The 11717-nt window shown below is 41.3% G+C and overlaps 1 protein-coding gene across 1 annotated transcript in view; it reads left to right on the top strand.

The window, feature by feature from the left end:
* Positions 1–11717, top strand: part of LOC126869967 (colorectal mutant cancer protein) — a 58838-nt gene that overhangs the window by 1627 nt on the left and 45494 nt on the right. The gene's annotated exons all lie outside the window — the stretch shown is intronic.

Below are 11717 nucleotides of genomic sequence, written 5' to 3'. Positions count from 1 at the left end.
CGTTCCAGAAGTTTCGTTTCGTTCGCGATACAATTGCACGATGCTATACGTTACAATTGTACGATACTATGTATACGTTCGTGGTTATGTACAATCATTGACGAAAGTACTCGAACACTTGTAGATACCTTTTATTAATATATTATGTGTGTTGCATGAAACATTTTGAAATTTCATTAGGCTTGGTATATAGAGATTGTAAGATATTTAGTGCAAGTGTATACAGTAAACACAAAGTATTCGAACAATTGGAATATTTTCTGTATCATTAAATATTTTATATTCAAACGTATGTAAGTGTATAATATACAGATTGCTGCAGTTATAGAAGTAATTAACTTTATTTTAACTCGAGTATATTTATTCCTATAGTACTATATGTAGTATACAGTTACATAGGTATATTTGAATATGTGAAATAATGTAGAAAATAATTTATATTTCTATATTTCTCTGCTATATGAATACTTTCGTTTCTTGTTCCATTTCGCAGAGATCACAAAACTATTCTATTAATAAGCTTCAGTATTCATCGTTTAATACTTATTGTATGCTAAAGATAATCTTATGTTGCAAGTAGCAATAATTCCATCGTGAGTTTAAAAATAAAATAAATAGAACGATTAGTTTATTATCTCGACGCAAGCGATGCGTGGCGTGGCAGACGCGTTTGTATAGGCTCTTACAAAAACATCCACGTTTCAAGACTATTGATATTTCTTGCGCCACCGGAAGTGCCCTCTTATTCTCGTCTTCCACGTTTCCATTTTTGCCACGTCCTTTTTTATTGTCATAAATCGAGCGATCGTGTAACTATTCACACCTCAGACCAGAGTTGTTAAAAAAGTAGATAAGCAAAAATATCTTCGTAAAAATCGTGTGAAGTACGGAAAGAAAGTAACACGCATCGTGCAACCGAACAAAAGACCATTGTCGTCGTAACTAATTGCAGGTAGATTCGCGCCATGATGCATTCTGGCGGGAAGCACTAGAATGTGAGTTTTTATTTACTACTATTAAAAGAATTTACCATATAAGTATAAGCACAAATGCTCATCGGCAAAGTTGGCAATTACTTGTTGTGTTTTGAACGAATTGCAACTTCTCGTTAGCATCGGTGCTTTGTAGCGGCGTGCATTGGCGTCGCGAAAGATTTATCGAGCTCGATCGGCCGATAGTATCTCGTAGATATGACCCTCGATATGCGTTCGCAACAAGTTCCTCGATTGTTTTTAACTGTACACCTGTATCTCCTGCAGTTAAGAATCTCCTCCTCCTCTCCATCGGTTTCCTTGCTATCAATAATTATTACCAGCGGAATTAATTCGTTAAGCAACTATAATTCATCGGACCGTTTTCGATCGTTATCGCGACTGCGCTTCGTGTATCGCCACATCTTGATAATAGCCTAAAAAATCAGCGTGCAAGAAGACCAAATAACAAAGAGAAGATGAAATATAAAAAGCATTTATTTTCGAGCGGTCGATTTTCATATCTTTGCGGTGTCAGCTGTTGTCGAGGGGCAGAAGTGACTTTAGCCAATTAAACTCTCCGTCGCGAAGATGATATTCGAGCGTTCTCAGGCAATTTCCGTTGTATGCACAGACAGAGCGAGCGTTCTATGCGTCGATAATAAAGGCTTTCTGTAATTCGAGGGGCTCGGGACCGAGAGCCGACCTGGTGGAACCGAGATGGAAATAGAAGAAGAGGAAAGGAAAGGAAAAAAGAAGAGACGGAGAAGGAAGGTGGAAAGAGTGGAACGTTTTCGCGTTTCTCTGTGTGTAAAACTCGCCATTCCCGTGCTCTACCCTCGGAGAGATCGCTCTCTCGTTCTCGAAGAGCTTCTCACCCTTCGACTTGTACTACTTCTAAATGCTCCCCCGGAACGTTTTCCCCCTTGTCTTACCTCGCGATTACCGCTTCCCCTTTCTGCGCGTTGATATATCGTAGAAATAGGCAATAGGAATACGAATTTCCTGAGCCCTTGTCTTTTACCCGCCTTCGCGATTTTCTTCTCCGCTTTCTCTTCTCCCTTTTCTTTTTATTTCGGCGAATCAGTTTCACGGATCGATAACTCGCGAGATTATTCCGCGCGTCGAGTTGCAGAAAATTCCGCGCCACGAGATTGCAAGTGAAAATGAGCGTACGTCGGAGAGGTGGAATCAATATTCTCCACTACTTTCAATTCTTCGTGGTATCTTGGTGGAACGTAATCTGCTGTTAATGTATTCCGTACCTTCGTGTTACCTGTGGCGTAAAAGCATAAGCAGGTAGACCGACAGCTTAGCGAACTAACTGAATACTTTTCATGCAAAACTAATTCGAGCCGTGGTAATTAAAATTAATGAAAATTCGTATGAAACTCGATTCAGCGCAATGTAGTCGTGTAAAAGTCAAATTTCTTGTATTTTCAAAAACAGCTCAAGCAATTTGTTGTTATCGACGATATGGTATTGCCATAGCTCTTGAAACATAATCAAGAAACCGACGTCTGTCCGACTGGAAGGAAGAACGAAAATAGCCAAGGAAAATTGGAAAGTTAGCCGTTACTAGCGGAGCAGAAGGAAACGTTACAGAGCATAGTCGATTTACCGAATCATCAAAGGTTTTTCCTTAAATTGAGGAAGCTCTCGGGTGCCCTTTGTAGCTCAATTTTCTCTGATTCTCACTCATCCCACGCAAGCACACGTGACTTAATTAAGCCCGCGGACTCTCCAGACTGAAGGGTGCTTCAGGTTAAATTCGTTTCTATGGCACGGAACACACTAAACATTCTTTGCTTCGTACGTACCTTGCACACGGTCCGAAGGACTGTTTCTTTAATGCGCCGCAACAATACTAAACTCTACTTAAACAGGAACGAAGTTGAAGAGAGGGAGAGACACGACTGCCACCATTAGTCGAAATTCAAGAGAGCAATATTTCCTTTGCTTTTCGAGATTCATTATTGTCCGTTCTCCACAGCCTCGTTAACCCTAGCCTGGCGAGATTCGTGTGTCCCAGGCACCCTGCTACGTCTCGTTGGCTTTGTAAGCTTCCGTATCTCCGAGCACCGGACTCCCCTTTCGAAACTCGTGCACTACTTGGTGTGCATCCAGCCGGATGCATGCCCACGAGATTGCGAACGAAACCGAACGCTCAAGTGCATACTTGCGTGACTTGCCTGTGCGTCTTGCCCCTTCTCCCTTCCACCTTCGACTTCCTTTTTCACCCCTTTCTCTCGCACTTTATCCTTACTCGACTCTCTTTCCATTTTCTACAGTTCTTCTCTCGTCTTCTCCTTTTTCTTTTCTCTATGTTCTACTTCTGTCTTCTCTATTAGCTCGTCTCTCGTTTTCTTCTCCCTTAACTCGACTCTGTTTCCGCCTCCTTTCACCCCTCTCTCTTACTTGGAACGTCTATCGTTACTCCGACATAATTGTCTTTTACAGTTGTCATTACTTTATATTCTTAGGGCTCGTCCTCTCGGCCCAATAAATCCATCCTTTCCTCCCTTATCTTTATTTTTCTGCTTCGCTCCTATGTAGCTCGCAATCGTCTCTTCTCTTCCTTTTACGCCGAACTTGAATCCTGGAATGATTAAAGGGAAGGCATCCTTTGCTTTGCTGGAAAAAGGCAAACACAGGGAAGGATCGTTTTTATTACGAGTCCTTGATTGGACAGATATCATTTTCCTAATATTAAGAAATATATCGACTCTGAGCAAGATACGAAAAAACTGTTATTGATATGCACGTTTCCTGCTTTTACCTTTACGTTCTCTTCGAATGTTAGAAATCTGTTTTGTTTGCTAAAATGAGAAGAAAATTGAAACGTAAAAGTTCACGAATCGAAGCAGGTTTAACGTCTGTTCGTCAAACGCTTGCTTTTAAAGGATATTTTTGACCGAAATCGGCTCTCCCTTCGTCGTTCACATAACGCTTGAAACCTCCGTCTTTCTAGGGTTAACCCTACCTTCGTTCTACGCCTTACGCAGTTCCTTTGGACGTCTGGTAGGAAAGCAGTTTCGCGTAAATGTGCCTTGTTTGGTACACGAGTACGCCATAGTCAAGGCCAAGATCAAACGATCCGGGGCGAAATCGGCTTAGAAGAAGAGAACCGTCTGAATGAAGAGGGGTGAATCTCGTTATCGAAAAACGAAGTCTGCTCGAAGTCTGCGAGATGGAGAGGCAAACGAGCGATTAAGTAATGAAAGGCGGTACGTAACGGGGATCGCGATATTTGCTCGCGTGACTAGCCGGTTTATGGCAGCCATTGTTTACAACGGATTTTAAATCGAATAATCACCGAGTCACGTCAGATGTCGTTTACGCAGTAATCGGACGAGAACCATTGGATGAAATTGGTCTCTTTTCTTTTTCTTTTTGCTTTTCATACCACTCGAGCATTGCTCGGTTTCGTTGCTGTAATCATGGCTCGCCTTTACCACAGTCTATCACAGTTTGAACGCGGTTGCTTTTGCGAAAGTTCAAATACCAAGATCTTATTGATTTCAGTGTTAGACGTTCTCACTGTCGAAGGACCAATTACGTACTTCGCCATCAAACGCCCGAGTTTTGCCCTGTTGCTCAGTTATAAAGCCGCGTTTCCATCAAAGTTTCCGAATTCTGCAACGTTCGTTTCTCAATCCAAGACATTCCAATTTCTCGAAGTAGCTCGGAATTTACACTGTCGATCAGTGAAAGATAGTGGATATTTATCAGACTGCTCTGTGTATCCATGTAGTTCACGCAGAAGTCGAGCAGTGCATTTCTTCCTTGCAGAAATTTCTGCGTACGTATAGAGTGGTTTACGAAGGTATCCAAACATTCTTGCAAACTTTCTATGGATATGTAGTACAAAATATTTTGAAATCTCGTTGGTATCGTAGAGACACGACTATCGCGATTGTGTCGATAGAGTTTGAAACGGATCCGAAAATGTATCTAGAAGTTGCAAGATATTTGTTAGAAGCGTTTCGTAAAGCCCACCAAAGTATTTCAACAGTCAACTATTCGCTATATTAATAAACTACGATACGTAGCGAGATCATCTATAGCGCTAATCGTGTGTTTAAGACTGGTGGATTCATGCTCTATACTAATTTTTCGCTAAACGTACGTTTGCAATAAATGTCTTGTAAATTCTATGTACATTTCTGGATTCGGTTTTAAACATTTTACTGTTACGATCACTTTATAGTTGTAACAAAATTTCAAAAAGTTCTGTACTTTCGCGAGCCACTGTACGTAGAATATATATAGAATCTATCGATCGCTTTCGAGTTTACTGCGATGCAAACTTTCGATAATTTTCCATCCTCGAACTCTCGTAAAGCACAGCGAAGGAAGCCACTCCCTTCAAAGAGTTTCGAACGATACAGGATAAAATGTTTACGGGTCGCGGTTGGTATACGCTACCCTAGGCCCTAGGATATTGTCGAAACATCTACGGTACCCTAGGGTTACGCGAAGGGTGATCGTGTTTTATGGCAAGTGACTCACTTCGTCTCAGACCCTCCTTTCATTTCACTGTCTCGATTATTTTGGCCTTGCTTCGTGAATTCGGCTACGTTTGCACATCTCCTTTCGAAAATATCACTCTCGAAGAAGGCAGCTCTAACCTGAGCCTGTTTTGCATTTTCTATCTATCGCATATTGGCAAACGAATAGAGGAAAGGTATCGGAATCGAATGCCAAACTCGTTTCTTGCGTATCGCTTTCTTAATATTAAAGATAAAATTGGTTTCTCAATGTGGAAACATATTTTTCATAATTTGTTTATTATTTCTTATTTCCATTGTTCGAACAAACGTATAAAAGGAATAAATTTTATTTATTTTAACGATGTCTCAAATGACTGAAACTGTAACAAGAAGAATAATGTTTGCATTTTGATTAGAATTCTCCCTTTATTCGATTTAAGTATTCGATGAGAAACGGAGGTTCATCTTGGTGCACTTCTTGTATTAGAATAGTTGAAAATACAATGAAACTGCATACATCAATCAACAATACAAGAACGCTATCCCTGTTCCATTGGGATTTTATTCCGAATGGAAAACTTTGCTCGACGCTTTCAAGGCGATAATTAAGCACTAGATGGTATCTTCGTGGTTGATTTACGAAGTTGGAAATCACTAGTAGATTTCTCTTCCACAAGCATCTTCTTCCGCTTTCTAGCGTATCGTGCAACGCTCGTAAACGTCCAAGACGAATGGACAAAAATGACTGGCCCTTTCGTTACTATAATTTAAAGATCCTCTCGACCCTTGACACTCGATTAACCACGCAGTACGCGCGTGTGGATCCTTGCGGTCGGCTTCGACTATTCATCCGTTCTTCACCTGTAGGGATATTCTTGACCTGCCCGAACCTCTGCACGCAACCTGCCATGTAAATCCATCGAGAAATCCGTTCCATAGGAATTCCATGCATTGGATACCAATACCAAGGCCAGTGATGCCCATCCCCCAAAAGTAGATCAGCTATCGGCACGGAATTATTAATTTTAACAAACATTTGTTCATACAGAAATATTTTTCATTCAAATTGTTCGCTATATTGGATGTACCGGACTTAATCAGCCAAGCTTCGTGTTAATATATTTCATGGGCGAAACGTATGTTATACAAACATTGAAGCTTTATTAAAATATTATAACAACAATATAAAATAACAAGGGAATAATATGTAACATTTCATTGTAATATTTTTTTCAATTATTCTACGTTATTTTGTTTTTCGATATTGCAGTTATGAAATAAAATATCAACAATTTGCGTAATAGCGTTTTTATTTGTACAGCGGGCTGTTATAAAGTATATATTATGCGTTAACGAATATTAGTCGATGTTTTTTAATATTGTTACATTTATTGACTTCAATCTGCAATATCGTCCGATTTCATATTACTAAACTCTCGTGTATACTCGTATTTTATTGCGAAAAAAGGTATATCAAACAAATATTGATTTTGTCAGAGGAAACACAAATAACAATGGATTTCGTATAAAAACAGATGTCAAGCAACTTCATCAATCCGCTTGTTTTAGAAGAAGAATATATTTTTATTCTTCTTCTTCTTCGGAATGCGTGTTGCGAAAAAATCACAGCTATGTTTGTATAACATCTTTCTTTTATTTATACTCATGAAATATATTGACAAGAAATATCGCAAAGATCTAGAACACCCCATATATCAAGGAACATAAATTAAATGTAACTGGATACTTTCTATCGTTTCATAGAAATTTCATAAAAGGGTTGAAATTGGTCATGACATTCACTAAAAATTCTTTATACGCTACCCTCCGGGTGGGTCATCAAAAAGCTCGAAAATTCCGTATTTTAATTGGCCATTTGATAATTATCGAATTCCCGCATGGCCAGCCTTTCCCCGTTTGCTTAATTACGTGTCGCACTCTCGGTTCATTCTCCATTTTTCCCCTGTCTCATGGTCGGTTCTCGTAATTTCGTTACCAGGTTCGATTTTCTCGCGATAAATTCCGAAAGCCCACGCCATCCAGTTATCGTTATTTACATTTCCCCCTCGTGCACCACTTCACGTACCAACTAGTGCCACGTGCGTCTCGCGTACAGCTTCGCGGCTTCACGATAAACGTATTGTAGTTTTCCACGCGGAAAAAGATTGCCTGTTCCATGACGAACGACCGGAGAAAAAAATGAAACGAAAATTGGCCGGGCCGTCCGCACGCTGTTTCTCATCCGGGCGAGACTGTTAACGATGATCGATGTTGGCCTGAGAGACCAACGAACCTTGCGGAAATTGGCACAGTCGTTGATTAGACGAAGCATTCGTGTTTAAAGGTTTCTTTGTCGTATGGTTCGAGTTCGAAGTGTTGGATTTTTAATTCGAAAAGTTATTCGCGACGAGAATGAATCGATAAGAGGACCCATCGAAGCTCCGTGTGATCCAGTGAAGTTTCACTGCACGGCGGTAGGCGTCGAAGCGAACTCTTTTGAGCTCGCGGTAAAGTATTCATCGTCGAGTTAAAAATCCATCGAACGGGTGTCGACGATCGTCGAGTCGTTACAGCAGAGTCGAGAGTCGAAGCGGAGCGTTTCACGCCGTTAACGATCAGGAACGTACGCAACATTGGCCGACGAGCTTACAATTAACCCCGGCTCCCGTGTCTGAAGCTCTTCATCGAACGCGTAACCACTTCGTCTCTCTCTCTCTCTCTCTCTCTTTCTCTGTTTCTCTATCTGTCTATCTCTCGATTCGTCGTTGATTACACGGAAATCGAAACCCCTCGAAAGCGGACAAAAAGATAGACTGGAAAGGGAAGGAGATAACGCAATGGATAACGGGCGACAAAGGACAGACAGACGGGTAGGCTGGCTGCTGGTGTTGGGGTGCGCGAAACGCGCGATGTTCTCGCAGTGAAAACACGGCATTAGGTAATGTTTCGTTTCTCCACGTTCCTCCCTTTCACGTGGCGGAAGCTACGCCACCTCTCGCTCACCTTCCCCCTCTTCTGCCTTGGGCCTTTTTTGTTTTTAATGGTGGACCTATTGCAGCGTATCCAGCGGGAACAGCGGAGCAACTGAAAAGGGATTGCCTGAAGGAGACGCGAGCCCTTTTATGCACGGCGTGCCCTCTTCAAGGCCGTGTACGTACGAAATAGAGCGGAACGCGCTTAACATGGAATACCCGTGTCGCTTTTCATCAGCTGGCAGCAACCCTTTCCTCGTTATTTGCTCAGTTTTTCGGCATTTCCGCGGCTCATTCTAGCCTCTTCCCCTCTGGGCGCGTGTAACCTCGACCTGCCAGTACGGCCTCGACTCAGCGAGGTCAAGGGAAGCACGTTCGATAGTTGAGAATAAACTCTGTTCTTGAAACTCCTATCTGGAATATGGATGAGCGTGTGGCTCTCGCCATCCGACTGATTGGTCCTTCGTTTTTATACAGAGATATGTAAAATCGAGGGAAAGTGAACTTTTGAACTGGAAAGAATTCTTCTTCTCTTCTTCTTACTCTCTTTCTGCCTATATCTTTATCGAAGATCTTTCTTCTTTCGCGACGATCCTTATCAAAGAATATTTACTTTCCAAGATTTTGTTGGAGATCATAATTATCATCCTTCTTCTACTCGAAGATTCTCCCCTGTGATATTCACATTGTTATCTTTATCACAGAGATGGATAATCAACTGCGGGTTTTCAGCATTTATGGGAAATTTGAAGGTGAAAAAGTATACAGAGTGCTCTTAATATATAAAATATCCCAATTCTAGAACAATATGTAATACATAACACAATTTTCTATCCATGTCGCATCTTTCTGATTATATTCGTAGAAACGTGAATTTGCATAAATATCAGCAATGATAATAACCGAAGATAACTTAACTTTATTCTAATACTTTACGTTATATGTATCACCCTGTTACAAGTTCCAATTTAAATTGAACCCACTCTTGATCCGACATTTATAAAATTAGGATGTCGTAGAAGCACTACAAAACGCTTAATCACGTAACATCTGGTAAAAGAGATCACTCGCAGTCCCGCATTCACGGCAGAACGATTCTCTGGAAAGGGCTCGGCATCGGTTTCGCGCGGTTCAACAATGAGACGACACTTATTGGGCCGGTAGCTACATTCTGCCTTGCTTTTGTAAGCCCCAGCCCACGATGACATTCACCCGACGGAGGAGAGCTTTCCGATACAAAAGGGACTCCGCGTGTACGCGAAACTACGAGCTTGTAACGAGTTGCTCGTCGCGTTGGCGAACGGTGTAACGTCGGCTCCGAGACGTCCACTTTTGCCTGGTGAGATGGGGTTCGTTCGTTGTTCATCGTGAGTGCGCCGCATTATGGAAATCATTTCACCCGTGGAAACGCTCTGCAAAGGCAAAACATTCTCCCGTTCGCCGCTCTTCAATCCCTTTTTACTCGCAGCCTCCAGGTTGTTTCCCTCGTCGTACTCTTCTCACTTTTTCTTGCCTTTTTTTTTTCTTTCCTTCTTTCCGTGTTGCACCATTGCCGGTTGATAAAATAAGGAAATCCATATAGCCAGTCTAGGTGGGAAGATTTAATTTAGCATCTTTCTTGTCCATCTTGCGGTGTAACAGCCTCCTGATGGCTGTTAAACCTTCGAAATAAAAATAGTGATTCGGCAGTCACGGGATGAGACGGTAACAGGGTCGACGAGCTCTTAACGACATCACACGTGCCCTGGGACGAAGCTGGAAATTGGATTTTCGGCCAATCACGCCGTGTACCCTGTCCAGAGACTCGTTTTTCTTTTGGTCATCCGGTGAGCTTCATAACCGAACCGACTATCTCGTCTCTTTTGCTTACGGAAATTTTTTCCCTATCAAGCCAGTCCCGGAGTGAGCCGACTCGAGAAACAAAAATCGATGACTCGAAATAATACGGTTTGATGTTAATCCGCTGCTTATGATATATCTACACGCTATCTGTCGTGCGCAGTTCGCGTCTATTTGACGATCTGCTTTGATAACAGTTTTTTTTCTCAAATTCAGCTACATATGTATAAAATATTGTTCCTTTATCTTTGGTTTATCGGGGTAATAAGAGTCTAGTTGCGTTACGTTTTTAAACAAAGAAAATTTAATCATCGTCTTATCTTCTCGATGTACGATTAGTTGAGATTAGCTCCTCGTTGTATACATTATATACAATGTTATTACATTTTTGTCTGTTAAAAAAGGACAATGAACCTTGTATCGGCATGAATTTGTTGCAACGAGAGAACGAACAATTTTATAGATACGATATAAAATTACGAAAAAGCTGGCAATGGATTGTAACCACGCTTACAACCACGCTTACAAGAATCGACATCAATGATCTTTTACGATGAATTTTACTTTGATCTAAATGTTAGTCTGAATTTTCCGGTAGACCTAATTGACCATCGACGTCTAACCTACGTATTGTACATTATCGAAAAAGTAGCACTCGCATACAGTTTTGAATACTCGATGCTTCGATTCAGAATCTCGCTGTATTATTCGTGGTTGCTATAGCCTGATATACATAAGCCTTATCAGAATAAAAATCAATCATGTAACTTTCATCTGCCATATTGGATGCCCGGTTGTTGTGCAACGAAAACGACATCGCGCATGAAGAGTGAATCCGCGCTTCTCTCTCTCTCTCTCTCTCTCTCCGTACATCCGATTGTTTCACAATAACCGCGTTTCCTGATTACGAGTTACGACTACTTTCTTCGTCCAGAGTCACTGCGCCGGATGCACAATGGTGCGAACTGAAAATTACGCGGGCTGTTTGGTAGATTCGTTTCCAGTTTTGAAGACAATGCACGGAGAGAAAACGCACGCGGTGTCAATGACTCAAGACGCTCCTACTGTGCAGCCTCGTTCGTTGCACTCCGCCATGCATCGAACACTGTTTGCTTTTCTAACCTGACTCTTTGTCTTCTCTAACGACCATCTCATCTGTTTCCTTGACCCTTTTAGAACTAGTGGAATAACACGGCTCAAGGTAACTTTTAGGAAAACTGCTAGGATTTTATAACTTATTCGATATCGCTGAGATCGTTCTTTACATCAGCTTTTACATTTCATATTTATAGCATCGGTTCTCGTAGTCGTGTAAAATTATTCACACGCCTAAAAGTATTTATTTATACGTGGATCTCGCTGTTAATCAACAACAAACGCTACATTATAAATCCTATAATTAATACCTTTTGTAGCCGCTGTAACATATCGTATTTCAAATA

The sequence above is a fragment of the Bombus huntii genome, chromosome 10 (assembly GCF_024542735.1).
Source record: "Bombus huntii isolate Logan2020A chromosome 10, iyBomHunt1.1, whole genome shotgun sequence".
Lineage (NCBI taxonomy): Eukaryota > Metazoa > Arthropoda > Insecta > Hymenoptera > Apidae > Bombus > Bombus huntii.
Note: the sequence above shows the minus strand (reverse complement) of the source record. Positions and strands in the feature narration are given on the sequence as shown.